The sequence below is a fragment of the Physcomitrium patens genome, chromosome 17 (assembly GCF_059467195.1).
Source record: "Physcomitrium patens ecotype Gransden chromosome 17, ASM5946719v1, whole genome shotgun sequence".
In the NCBI taxonomy this organism is placed as follows: domain Eukaryota; kingdom Viridiplantae; phylum Streptophyta; class Bryopsida; order Funariales; family Funariaceae; genus Physcomitrium; species Physcomitrium patens.
The window spans coordinates 10,608,247-10,620,572 of NC_143426.1; the positions used below are offsets into that span (position 1 = coordinate 10,608,247).

General features: G+C 36.9%; 1 long non-coding RNA gene and 1 other non-coding gene across 2 annotated transcripts; one reads left to right on the top strand and one right to left on the bottom strand.

Annotated features, from left to right (window-relative positions):
* Positions 1-1,467: 1,467 nt before the first annotated feature.
* On the bottom strand, positions 1,468-4,618 carry LOC112294149 (uncharacterized). Its single transcript, XR_002973239.3, has 2 exons — positions 2,532-4,618; positions 1,468-2,119 (listed from the first exon to the last, which is right to left on the bottom strand). It is a non-coding gene; the product is annotated as an uncharacterized LOC112294149 (long non-coding RNA).
* On the top strand, positions 3,545-3,670 carry LOC112294911 (U11 spliceosomal RNA). Its single transcript, XR_002973481.2, has one exon. It is a non-coding gene; the product is annotated as a U11 spliceosomal RNA (small nuclear RNA).
* Positions 4,619-12,326: the final 7,708 nt, after the last annotated feature.

The following is a 12,326-nucleotide window of genomic DNA, read 5'->3' on the forward strand; positions in this document are numbered from 1 at the left end:
GTGAGTTTCAGGAAGCTTCAACTTGTGCCAAGTTGTTTTACCATCACATTGGAAATCATTAACTACAGACCTCAAACAGGGGGATGGAAAAAAAATTCTAGTACCTGTGTAAGAGAGAATTAGGTCTCTGATAGCGGTTTTGGTGCGCGGATGACTGGCAGAAATATGCCGCAGGGTCGATTTTTCACTTTCACTCTTTACCGACAGCTGTTGGCTCGTTTTTCGAAGGCGACTGGGTCTCCTTCCACCTCTCTGCCCAACCTCTATCCCATGTGCGCACACATGAAGCCATGACCTTCATAAATTTGTAGTGATTTTGTCATTTTAGCGAAACAACGACCAAGCTTATTTCGCTGAAGGTAACTTTTGGACAATCTGCTGCACCTGCAGTGTACAAAAGTAAGTTTCATAAGATATGTTTCATTAACGAATTGTCTTTCATGAAATTACTCAACACAATTGTAGCTCCACGTGAGGGCACGAAAGACACCGAAAATGAGTTTTCCTTAGACTTGGTTGCTAAGCGATTGAGTTCATTTCCATCATAACAGAGATCCGTCAGTATAAGAGTTCCTGCACTGTTGACTGCCTTTCGCATTCATTGGTCATTACATGTAGCTTCCATGTTTTCATGGAGCAGCACAGGAGGCACACTGTTTCCTCTCATGACTGTCATCTACATTCTAGGAGCAGTGGAATCTACATTCGTGTAGAAAATCATTTGGCATGTTATGTGTGAATCACAATTTGGAGCCAGCTATTTAACAGCACAAACGTTCACGTGTTCATGGTTTATCTCAAGTTCTTTGATTCGCACACGGAAGTGATCATTGGAAGTTCATTTTGGTTCAATCACCCAACCATCATGAGTGCTGGTAGGGATTCACACTGGTACAGCAATTCATCATCACATTGAGTTGACGTAATACTGCAGTGAGAACGGAATAGTTAGCGACGAGCATGACTTGTATGCAGTTTCAACTCAGTGATGCTCATGCAATTTTTGAAGCTAAAGATCGTGTGGTTCTGGACTGACAATAAACTCATGTTTGTCCATCATGAGGATGATAAATACCGTTTTGAGTTCTAATAATCCCATATCCAATAATGATGTTGGAGTGTTTGTGAAGGAGTACTGAAGTGGACGACCGATAAGCTGATTCGCTGAAAGACTGGGTAGCACGTCGGCAATACTCTGATGCTCTACAAATATTCAGAATGCACAGAGGCTAAAACTGGGCAAGTAACACTACGGAAACTTGGCAACAGAAAGATGTACAAGTTACACAGACGCATGTTTCTTCCCACTTTGGAACTGTAATTGAGCGCGAAATGGTTATGCCCAACAACGTAGCTTTATCCAAACTGTTACGGCGTTACGAGTAGGAAGGAGCAAACATCAAGATAAAGCAGTGAATACTTCAGAACTTGATCTTAAATTAGCGAAACAAAGTTGTAGATATTGAATGATAGAACTTCGTTAACGCTTCATTGGCTTAAGATTCATTAACCAATACCAACAAGAAGCACGAAAGCCACAAGTGAGGCATTCCGCTAAAAGGGAATATACTTGGAATGAACTGACTGGCAATGGTGCGTCCCGACAGTATCAGCGCTGTCACTTCAGAGTTGTAATCGAGGAATCCAGTTGCATGTAAATAACCGGACTCGTGACCTAGAAAGCTCCACGTGCACTTTATGGCGTAAATTGGTAAACAGCTACAATTGAACCCCGAAGCCAGGCTTTAAAAACACAGCAAGCTTGTGTAAAAGTTTCCAGGATTCAACCTATCTTTCTTAAAGTGCTTCAATTGTTACATTCCAGTCACTGGAGAGGAGATTTATCAACGGTCAATCAAACTTCACGAAGATCGGGGTTCTTCAAAACAACAATCTCTTTCTTCGTCCAGATTTCGAGGGAACATCGTCAATGGCTTGAGCTTGAGGATATACTTTTGTAAACAGACCTCTTTGACAGGTGGAAATGACATAATCGGGTGCGCGAACACCATCGAACACGGTTGTTTCCGATAAGAACTAGGCTCTTTCTCCAGTCATAAGTTCCTTGCCCAGACCCCCGAAGCACGAGACCTATTTCTTATTCGCCGCTCATCTTCACCTGTGCAAACACATATACCAATATATCAGGAAAGGTGATTTCTGTAACGTAAGAGTGACGGCTTCAGGTCTGAACCAATGCAATTGTATTGGCAGAGATATCCGTAAATAAGTAGGTGTTTCTAAATTTGAGCCCAACCAACCATAGAACCTCGACACATTGGAGGAGAATCGCTTTCAACCAAATCGAACAACAGCCTACTTCTGGATGATGAAACAAGATCTTGTTCGGCGCTACACAAAATGCATCTACAGAACAACAGTGAAAGAGTAAAGAAACAAAAATAGCAGTGCAGCTACGTCTTCGACCTTCAGAACCTATCCCACAACGACCCAGTCTCCGATTCAAAATATTTCAGCAAAAATATACCAGCCTACCATTAGCCGAAAGGGAACAGGGGTAGGTACACCACCTAGCTCGGTCTCAAAACCACATCGTCAAGGAGGAGAGGAATTGCAGGCCCCTTGTCATAAAGCAGCGCTAAAAATTTATTTCCCCTCCAAAGTCAGCCACATCTGCAGGATTGAGTTCCACACACCCTCGCTGTGTTTTTTCTATGCCTTGGACTTTTAGGGCGTCAGGACGATGAAAATCAGAGAGTTATAGAAGATGTTAAGACGTTCCTAGTTGGGAAAGCACACCCCAACATCCACGTGTGGGAAACTTTGCCGGAAATCGCAAGCCCTCGATAGCATTCGCCCGCTCGAGTTCAATCCTCGAGTCTTAGCCATCATACAATCTTATGTTCCTCGGCGCTCGCTCACGCTCAAGTGACGTAGGCAGCGCGCTCAAACGTGCGGCACAAGCCTAATGTGACAGCATTCTCCCTTCTTCCAAATCTGGACTGCCCCAGACACTCATCTCAATCCCACCCATTACTCGTCGCGGCCCTTAAAAGATGATCAAAGAAGTCGGGTCATGTCCAACGCCCGCTTCAATCAAGCTCCTGGACAGCACAACTCCACAACCCTAAACCCTAAACTCTAAACCCTAGCCCTGAAATCATGAATCCAAATTGCCCTCAGTTTTCACACATACATCGCATGTTGCCAACCTCCAAGTGCACGAAAATCTAATTCTCACCGCCCGTTCGAACACAACATGATGCACCTCACGCCATGACTGAACACAAGCATCGACGACACAGAATCACCATCGCCTCTCGTAACCTCACTCCACGAACAACACAATTGCGAAACGCCAACAATTTTAGACCTAAACAAAAGCCCCCTACATCTTCACCCATAAGTTAAATACAATTCCACAATCGAGCATCACATCGAACCAAACCCACTGCCTTGGTCCCACTCAATTGCACAGATTTGGATCAGAACTTAAGCCCCAATATCTCATTGTCCCATATCTCCTGGAAGCCTTGAAGGTCCATCGAAACTATTTGAAGTACGCACAAACCCATCACCGGTCAAAAAGGGTCGGTTGGTTATATATACCACGCAGGTCTTCGGACCTGAGCTGTATGGACTATCAAGACATATGGCCGACAAAATTTTTGTGACCTTATAGGGTTGGCACGCTTTGCCGACCCTTCCTAACACACCGAAACCGAAATACACGCAAATAAAAGCGCAAGATGACTGCAGTTAAACTAAAAGCAACACGCTGATCTCTGGTACATGGCACAGGGAGAGTATTCTGGTAGATTTTACTTTTCAGTGACCTCGAACTGGGTATTGTAAACATAAGTGATCGGAAACACCCACCAAACCCCTCAAGTTTATCATTTTCTGCCATACAGGGTGCGTTATTGTGCTCTTGTGTGATCAAACACACCCTTTCGCTGCTCACGCTGATTCACGGTATTTCTTTGAGTGACTTTTGTGATAATACGATCATTCTTGTTCGAAATGGTTGGCACAATACTTCAGGATTGACAACAATTCTTCCGTTGACAAGAATGGCAACACCCCAATCCAAGGAAGAATGTTATTCCCCACTTCACCCCATGTACGAGTTGTTTACCTTCGACAAAGCATCACTAGGGTGGCAATGGAATTTTAGCCAGGTCATCGAATGCGGTTTCTCATGTTTCGTCCACTTTGGCTTCATGCATGAGATCCCCGCGGCCAGCAACAGCAACAGCAACAACACCTCCACAACTGGCGGCACCATTCCACCACCTTCTGGGGCAAGGCCACATTTCGCATCCAATTGTAAAAGATACCGAAGACGACGCCGTCGACTCAACATTTCTCCAAGACTTCGAAGACAGACTCGGGACAAGGGAGCTCCATTACAATAGACTCATGGTGGAGGTGAAATGGTTAACATGTTGAACTCCATTCTGAAGTTTCATGTTCAGAGCTTTCCGAGGCAAACCAGCACAAGCAAGCCACAGGACCTGACATGACATGACATGGAATTGGGTTCAAAAGATGTTGTGTAAAATCACCCCACATTGTATCGAAACAAAAGGGCCTAGATCAACTAGATCTTTGTCAATGAGCGCAAACTCATCGCCGTCACTGACTTGTCCCATCGCTGAAGAGACCGCGATTAGAGACGGAGTCTGGCAGTTTGCACAAGACTGCTTTTTATACCGTCACAAGATTTGCCTGTATATAGTCCAACCATTGGGGTTTGGGTTCTGGAGTTGCTGTGTTGATATGAGTGGTGTGGGTGAAGATTTTTTCATTTTATGCGTAATAGTTGCATAGATAGAACGGCATTCATGAGATTTAGTGTCATTTTCCATAGTCTTCTGAAGAATTTGTTGAACTTTTACTTTTGTTTGTAGACAGTATTTTTGAAAATATATATACATATATATATATATATATATACACATGGATCCATTTGCACTATTTTTATATCTAAATTTTCTTTAAATCATGCAGAGTAATGGCAGTTGAAATTTCATATTTATAAAATCTAACTAATGTATTTTCAAAACTAATATATGTCCTTTATTTAGTAGTATGTTCAACACAAATAGAAGAGTTTTGATGTATTTCAAAGTAGGAGTGTTTTTAATTGATAATTCATACTAAATGCATTTTCAAGAATTAAAAAATAATAAAATAATAATAATAACCCTATTTCATATGCTATTATAGACCAACATCAGTATTTCATAATTTATTTTACTAGGCTTTAATTTTGCAGTTTAAGCCTTTTATGAATTATTTAGTCATAATTATAATGTGCAAAAAAAATTAAAAAATCAATGCCCACAAATTTCTATGTATTAGATTCAATATTTAAAGGATGTGAATATTTTAATACAAATACTACATTTGGAATGTTAAATACATAATATGATAAAATTTAAATCCATTATGTGTGTGCTCATAGTGATAACAATGCAGTTTGATTTCAAAACTTTAGTTTCACATATTGTTTAATGATTGTGACTTATGTTGATTATATAGGTAGAGAGAAAGTTTTATGATAAAAATTAATGAATTAAAAAACTAAACTTAACTTGGTTGTTATTTTTCAAAACTGATTTTTTTAGTATTTCTAAAATACTGATTACTATTGATTTTTTCTTTTATTGTCCTCATTTAATACTTGAATGAGCTTGATGGGTCTGTACATTTTCATTCATTGAAAACACGTAATTTGATTACAATTATAATACAAAATAAATTTTCTTGTATTTCCAACATTTGAAAAAATGATAAAATAATAAAATAAACAAATGAAATAAAATAAATCACACAATTAGCATCATAATTGGTTAAAAAAATACATAACTAGATAAATCACAGTGCCAAATCATTACATATTTGTATTCAAGTGTGTTATATTCTTTATCAAGCCAATAAAAATTTCATATTTATACATGCTACGTGAATATATTTAACAGCATTAAGAATACAGATATTTGTGTGTGTATATATATATATATATATATATATATTCCTTTGGGTGCAAGGAGAAATATTAATTAGAAAAGAAAGTTTTATTCAAGATAATAAATTAAAATCAAAAGTAAATTATACAACCACAAAGCAGAATTTAAACTTCAAAACCTTTGGCATTAATGCACTATGGATCTCGAGATTGATCTGAAGGAATAATATTCAAAATGAATAATGTGATTTAATTTCATTTAGATGCCATAATTGAAAATTTTGAAATAAAGTGTTCCATAATCAAATACACATCATATTTACTAGTGAGAACAAACATTTGAAATGTTTGGCTATTTGTTTTCAAATATTTGTGGAACAATAACAAATTTGTAGGTACATGATGATAAGTTTTTTAGAATTTAGGATTTAAGTGGAGATATTGAGAAACATAAGTAAATAAATTTAATTTTAGTTTCTTTTGAAGCAAAAAAATAATTATTTCTTTGAAAATAACTCTTACAATTTTTTTTACTACCTTAACTCAAAAAAAATCCCTTTTAATTCACAACAATTATATAATTTCATATTTATATGAAATGTAGATATGTATGTATGAATTTATCTATACACATGCATGTTTTATTTCGACAAATACAGAAATACAAATCTTCAAAATTATATTAATACATTTTGAAATCCTACAATAAACAATGACAGCCCAATTTGTTTTAGACATTGTTAATTCATTGTAATAACTATCTATTCCGAGCTTATAAAATTACAATCACAAAATATGTATATATATATATATATATATATATATATACACATATATGAGTGTGTGTGTGTGTGTGAAGAAAAACCAAGCTTTTATAATTAAATCTGCACTTGGAGCAGAACCACTACTATTGTTCAGAATGCATTACATTCATCGTGTTAAGATGGAATATTTTCATGACATTTCAAAGTTTTTTTTGTGGAATTTTTGAGTTGAGATCACACTGCTCAGTGTTCCAAAATTTAGGGGAAAACAGTGTTTCATATTCACTCCTGCAATCATGTGAAAGAATAGAATAAATAAGAAAGAATTCAACCTTGTTTGTTAACAGTCTTCTGCAATACTCTACCTAACTGCCAAATCCAAAATATAAACATTTATTTATTTGTTTATTCAAACTGTTATGGTGTGAGGCTAATACAAAGCAAGCAAACCATGAAAACATGCGAATCTGCAGACATTCCCTCCAGTTCTTGCGAATTTAACCCACAAACTCACCCTAATTCAAGTAAGATTCTCCACTGACAACCTCATTCACACCACTGCCAAGACCATAGCCGCGAGGAATAGCAACAAAGCTCCCAGATATGAGAGCAGGAACAGCAAAAAAAAAAAAAAACAAACAAACAAACAAAAAACAAACAAAAAAAAAAAAACAAAACAAAACAAAACAAAAACAAAAGATGCATGGGAATGGTTCAATTGAGCCCATACCTGCGGCGAAGAAAAAGACGAGCCAGAACCGCCACATCCAACGGGGAATCGCTCACGCCAGGGATTCCAAAGCCAAGCTGGCACCCAATGGCTGGAAAGAAGTAGGGCGGAATTCACAGGGACTCACCGAATCTAGATAATCATGATCAGGAATTATCTTCGGCAGCCCCACAGTGATTCCCTGTTTGACTTCCACTATAAATATATTACTCTATCGTCGAGATAAGAACAAAGCTTCCCGTCTCACAAGGCTGAGCTTCGGGATCTTTTTCAGCCTTTTCGGTCAAGGCACGGCTGGTGTGGGGTCCATCCCCTCTCCGTGACCGTGGACCAGCGGTATCTGTGCGAGGGTGAGCGAGAGAGAGATAGAGTTTGACCGGGCCCTGCTGCTGCAACGATGCGCCTTGCTTCGTCGGACAGATGAGCTTTGGAGTTCATTACCACGACTGCGACTAGAACTGGGACTGGGACACCCAGTTTTGGACCGTAAAGTGTAGAAGGTTCCAACCAGGATGGGTAGGAAAGTGTTTCTCTCGAGGAGTGGACTATGTTGTCGAAGACTGAAAACCCACAGGCAGACCTTAATGGGGATCAGTTAATATACATCTACCACCAGTTGCTGCAACATGAATGCGGTATCCACCTTTGCTGATATCACCATCATGGTTGTAAATAAACACTGATGGATTGTGTCCTTCCAATGACGTCATTTGTCGACCAATCGTGGATTAACCAACCTAACAAAAGGGAAAAACCTCACAACGATGGCACATGTCATGGTCAGTCATTGAACCTCAGGTCCCATTCGTTAAAATTCCCTGGACACTGTTCAGTGAGAAGCTGGTCTGCATTCTGGAAGAAAAAAGAACGACCATGCGTTGTTGTACTTGGGGGGGGGGTGGTTATCAAGTGGTAATAAACCTCGTTTTTCTTACGTTTGCATAGAAATGGGGATAGAAAGCCCCTGACAGTGCAAAGACACTGAAGTTGATTCTAGAAGAATGTGCAGGTGGGGAGTCTGTCGGGGCATTCTTTTGGATTCGACACTTTTAATTACGAAGCTTCCTCCATGACCGCAACTCACAACAGTATTCCGATTATTGTTTCGGTTTTCATTTTCATTTTCTTTTGCTCCCTTTTTTTTCCTTTTATCATTCTACTGGGTGAATTGCACCTTCGAAGGAGCTTCTCGATGGAGGGAGGGAATCCGCAGTCGTGTGGCCAGCTGGAAGAAGCTTCAACGAGGATGGTGACCCTGACACGAGTCCCGCCTTAAGGACATCGCCGGTCCTACCGAGCTGCGTAGACATGGCGCGTGTGGACGTCGAGACTCCTTCCTGGCACGTCCTCATCTAGGGCAATACAGACACACAGCTCCCGCATCCAAGGTTCCATATAGAACATCCCTGGTCAACAGTTTTGTATTTCCAGTCAATCCCATACTGTTATTACTATTCTCCTTTTTTAAATACTCCTTGGCAAACCGATCACATGGCATGCTTGTGTGCAACACCAACCCAGCCACTGAGCAGGATCCACCTGGGCGAAGGTGGAGCTGACGCAGAGATGTCTGCTATTCTAGTGCTTGCGCCAAACCCTAAGGAGAAGGGCTCGTCATCTGTAATTCCAGATGAACAACTTCGACATGGCAATGTCCACAAACAGCACATCCAAACACTTCACATGCTATTCTGTGGACTAGTTCCAGTTATGTACAAAGTTGAAAGAGTTGGCTTCGGTGGGTGTCGCAGCAAGAGTTCTGCATCGAACTAGATCTACACATGACGGAAGTACCACTACCTCCTCCTCTTTCTGACAGTGAGATGCACCCAGATAGTGCACATGTGGCGTGAAGCCAAAAGAAGCTTCGTCTCACCCAAACTTCGATTGGAATAGAGTCCCTCTTTTTGTGTGTCATTTCAGTGCATATTCTCTTCCACTGCTTTGCTACTGAGATGCTTCCCATAAGTGTGTTGTTTTGTTTTCATACATGAACACCATAGAGTGTGAGTATCATACCGATCAATGAATGCCATCGTCTTATCTCTTATATTTAAAACTCCTAATATTAGCCACAATCAGACCTGGCAGTGTGCTGCCTGTTTTAATTTTTTAAATCAAGTTTGCTGAAGAAAAACACAGAGTTCAAGGTCGTTACTTCTACAATGATAATTATGATAATGATAAAAGATTGAACAAGAGGGTTACATACTGCTACTGATCATGTTGCAATTGGGACACCTTTACTCAGTCGGCACCTTTCCAGGTGGCAGCTGCAGTTCATGCAGAAGTGCATGAATATACTAATTGTTGAATTTGCTATGTACAGTGAGGAACACCCATCAACTTTTTTGTTCATATACATGTACATACATGCATGATATTGCACTCTGCAATGCATATTGTGGAATATTGCTAATGTACATTGCAATAGTTAAAATGCACATTCTTTATGGATGTGTGTTGTAGTGTTCAATGAAATGTAATACAATGTGCATAACAAGTTCAAGCTTGTGGTGACATTAGCAGTAATATATGTATGTATATATATATATATACACACACAATTTTCTTACTTACAAGCTTTTCAAATTTGCTAGACCTAAAAAAAACTTCACAATTTAGTTGTCATGTGGATGTATGACAATCTTCAGTTGAACAGCCAATCTTAGTACAAACTCATCAAACATGAACTTTTGTGTGCATATGTATATTTCCACAATTTAGAAGAAAACAAATAGTTGTAGTATGATAATGATGTTCAAGAAATACATATATGTTTTTTATAGAACTTGTTGTTGATCAATTTCTATGATTACCTACAACTTGAACTAATGTTAGATTTGTGACTCTAAAGTTTTTATTTTTATTTTTTATAAAGTAACTTAATTGCTTTGATACCATACATAATATTTTTTTAAGTATGAAATACTACTTTATTTTTTAGAAATTAGAAACCAAATTACATACTTATCTCTATATTTAATGAAGATAAATATATTATACTATATTTACATAATTTTTTTAAGAAATAAAAAAAAGAAAAATTCAAAACACGCATCTTTAATATCAACCTTTCAACAACACAACAGAAAAACCTACAATCTGTAGACTATTATTTCTATATTTCAAATTATAATATAAAAAGAATGTGACTATTAATAAAAAAATACATATATTTTTGCATTTTACATAACTGCTTTAATGTATTCATATATATATATATATATATATATATATATATACACATTTATTATTTTAAAACACCATATAATATTTGAAATTATGCTTATAGTATATTGATAATTTTATAAACTGAAAGTGGAATATTTGAATCATGTGGTAATTGATGATGACATGAAATAAAGTGCATAAGCTTGCAAATAGTGTAGTCAAATATCAATGTAATTTAACAATAGGTCCAAAAAAAGTTCTTACATGTGATGCTTAAAATATGAAAAAAAAAAAAAACAAAACAAAACAAAACAAAAAAAATAACAAAAAAACAAAACAAAACAAAAAAAATCAAAATAATTGGTGAAGATGGATGAACCACCTACTTTTACTTCTAGAATAAATTGATTGTGCATATACATATAGCCTACATATTTTAGTAAAAATAATTAGGGATTTTTACTGAAGTATAAAAATTTCTCAATACAAATAAATATAAATAATTTTATTATAGTAAAAATATAATTGACCAATTTCTTGTAGAATATAAAAAACAATATAAAAAGAATAATTAAAAATTAATATTTTATATATTTCAAGTTTTTATTTTTTATTTTTTATAATCAATTGAGACTTATAAAATTGATTGAGATATGGAAGCTAAACCAAATTTACTTAGCTATTTTTCATCCAATCAGTTGTTTATATGCAAAACTTTAAAATAGCCAAAAATAAATCCATATAAACAAAAAAATAAGATATATATATATATATATACACACACACACACACACACATATATATATATACATATAGACAATATTAAAGATTTTTTCTTTTAAAGTATAATTAAAAAAATATGAGTCAGTTTTTTTAGTGGATTAATTACTGTTTATATCTATCTATCTATCTATCTATATATATATATATATATATATACATAGTGTAAAAAGAGTTAAGATCTAAGCTTAAGGTTTTTTGTTTTTTATTTTTTTCTACTTCAAAACACATACTAGTGTATTGATAAAATTATACATTTCCATTAAAAGCAAAGGTATATTTGATGGCCATTGTTTTGCTACATATATGTTCTATGAATGAAAGCTGCTACACTAGAAGAGATGAACATGGTTACAAAACAAAAAGTTTAGAAGAATAAGAATTAGTTGATTGTGTTAAAGTTCTAATGTTTTGCATGTGATTAGAAGTAAAATTAAAAAAAAAAATTGTCCTAAGTATAAAATTAACAAGTGGGTTTAATCTTCAGGTTGGTGTTAAGCGATTGTTGATTAGAATTGAGTAACAAGCATAGTTTTTCTCACAATTAGTATATTAAAATATAAAATTAGATCTTTTTCAATATATTTTTATTTTTTGGAACATTTATAGCAACAATGATTGAAAAATAGTAAATATGTGGATTCACATTATCTCGTTGAGCTGCAAATATCGTGGTTACGGGTCTCCGTCTCTAGAACAAGGGGGGGGGTCATGGGCCAAGGACAAGAGATGGGCACCGGAGACCACGGGAGCGGGGACAGGTTAGGCACGGTAAACCCCGGTTGACGCGGCGGTCGTAAACCACGGGAGTGGGTGACGCCAATTACCACAGCACCCAGAAAGCGTGGGGGAATACAAAACCGCGTGCGTTTTCGCCACGGATGAACGTGGCGTGACCAGTCAACGAGAATAATCATCCAAACGTCATCGACATTTATTCATC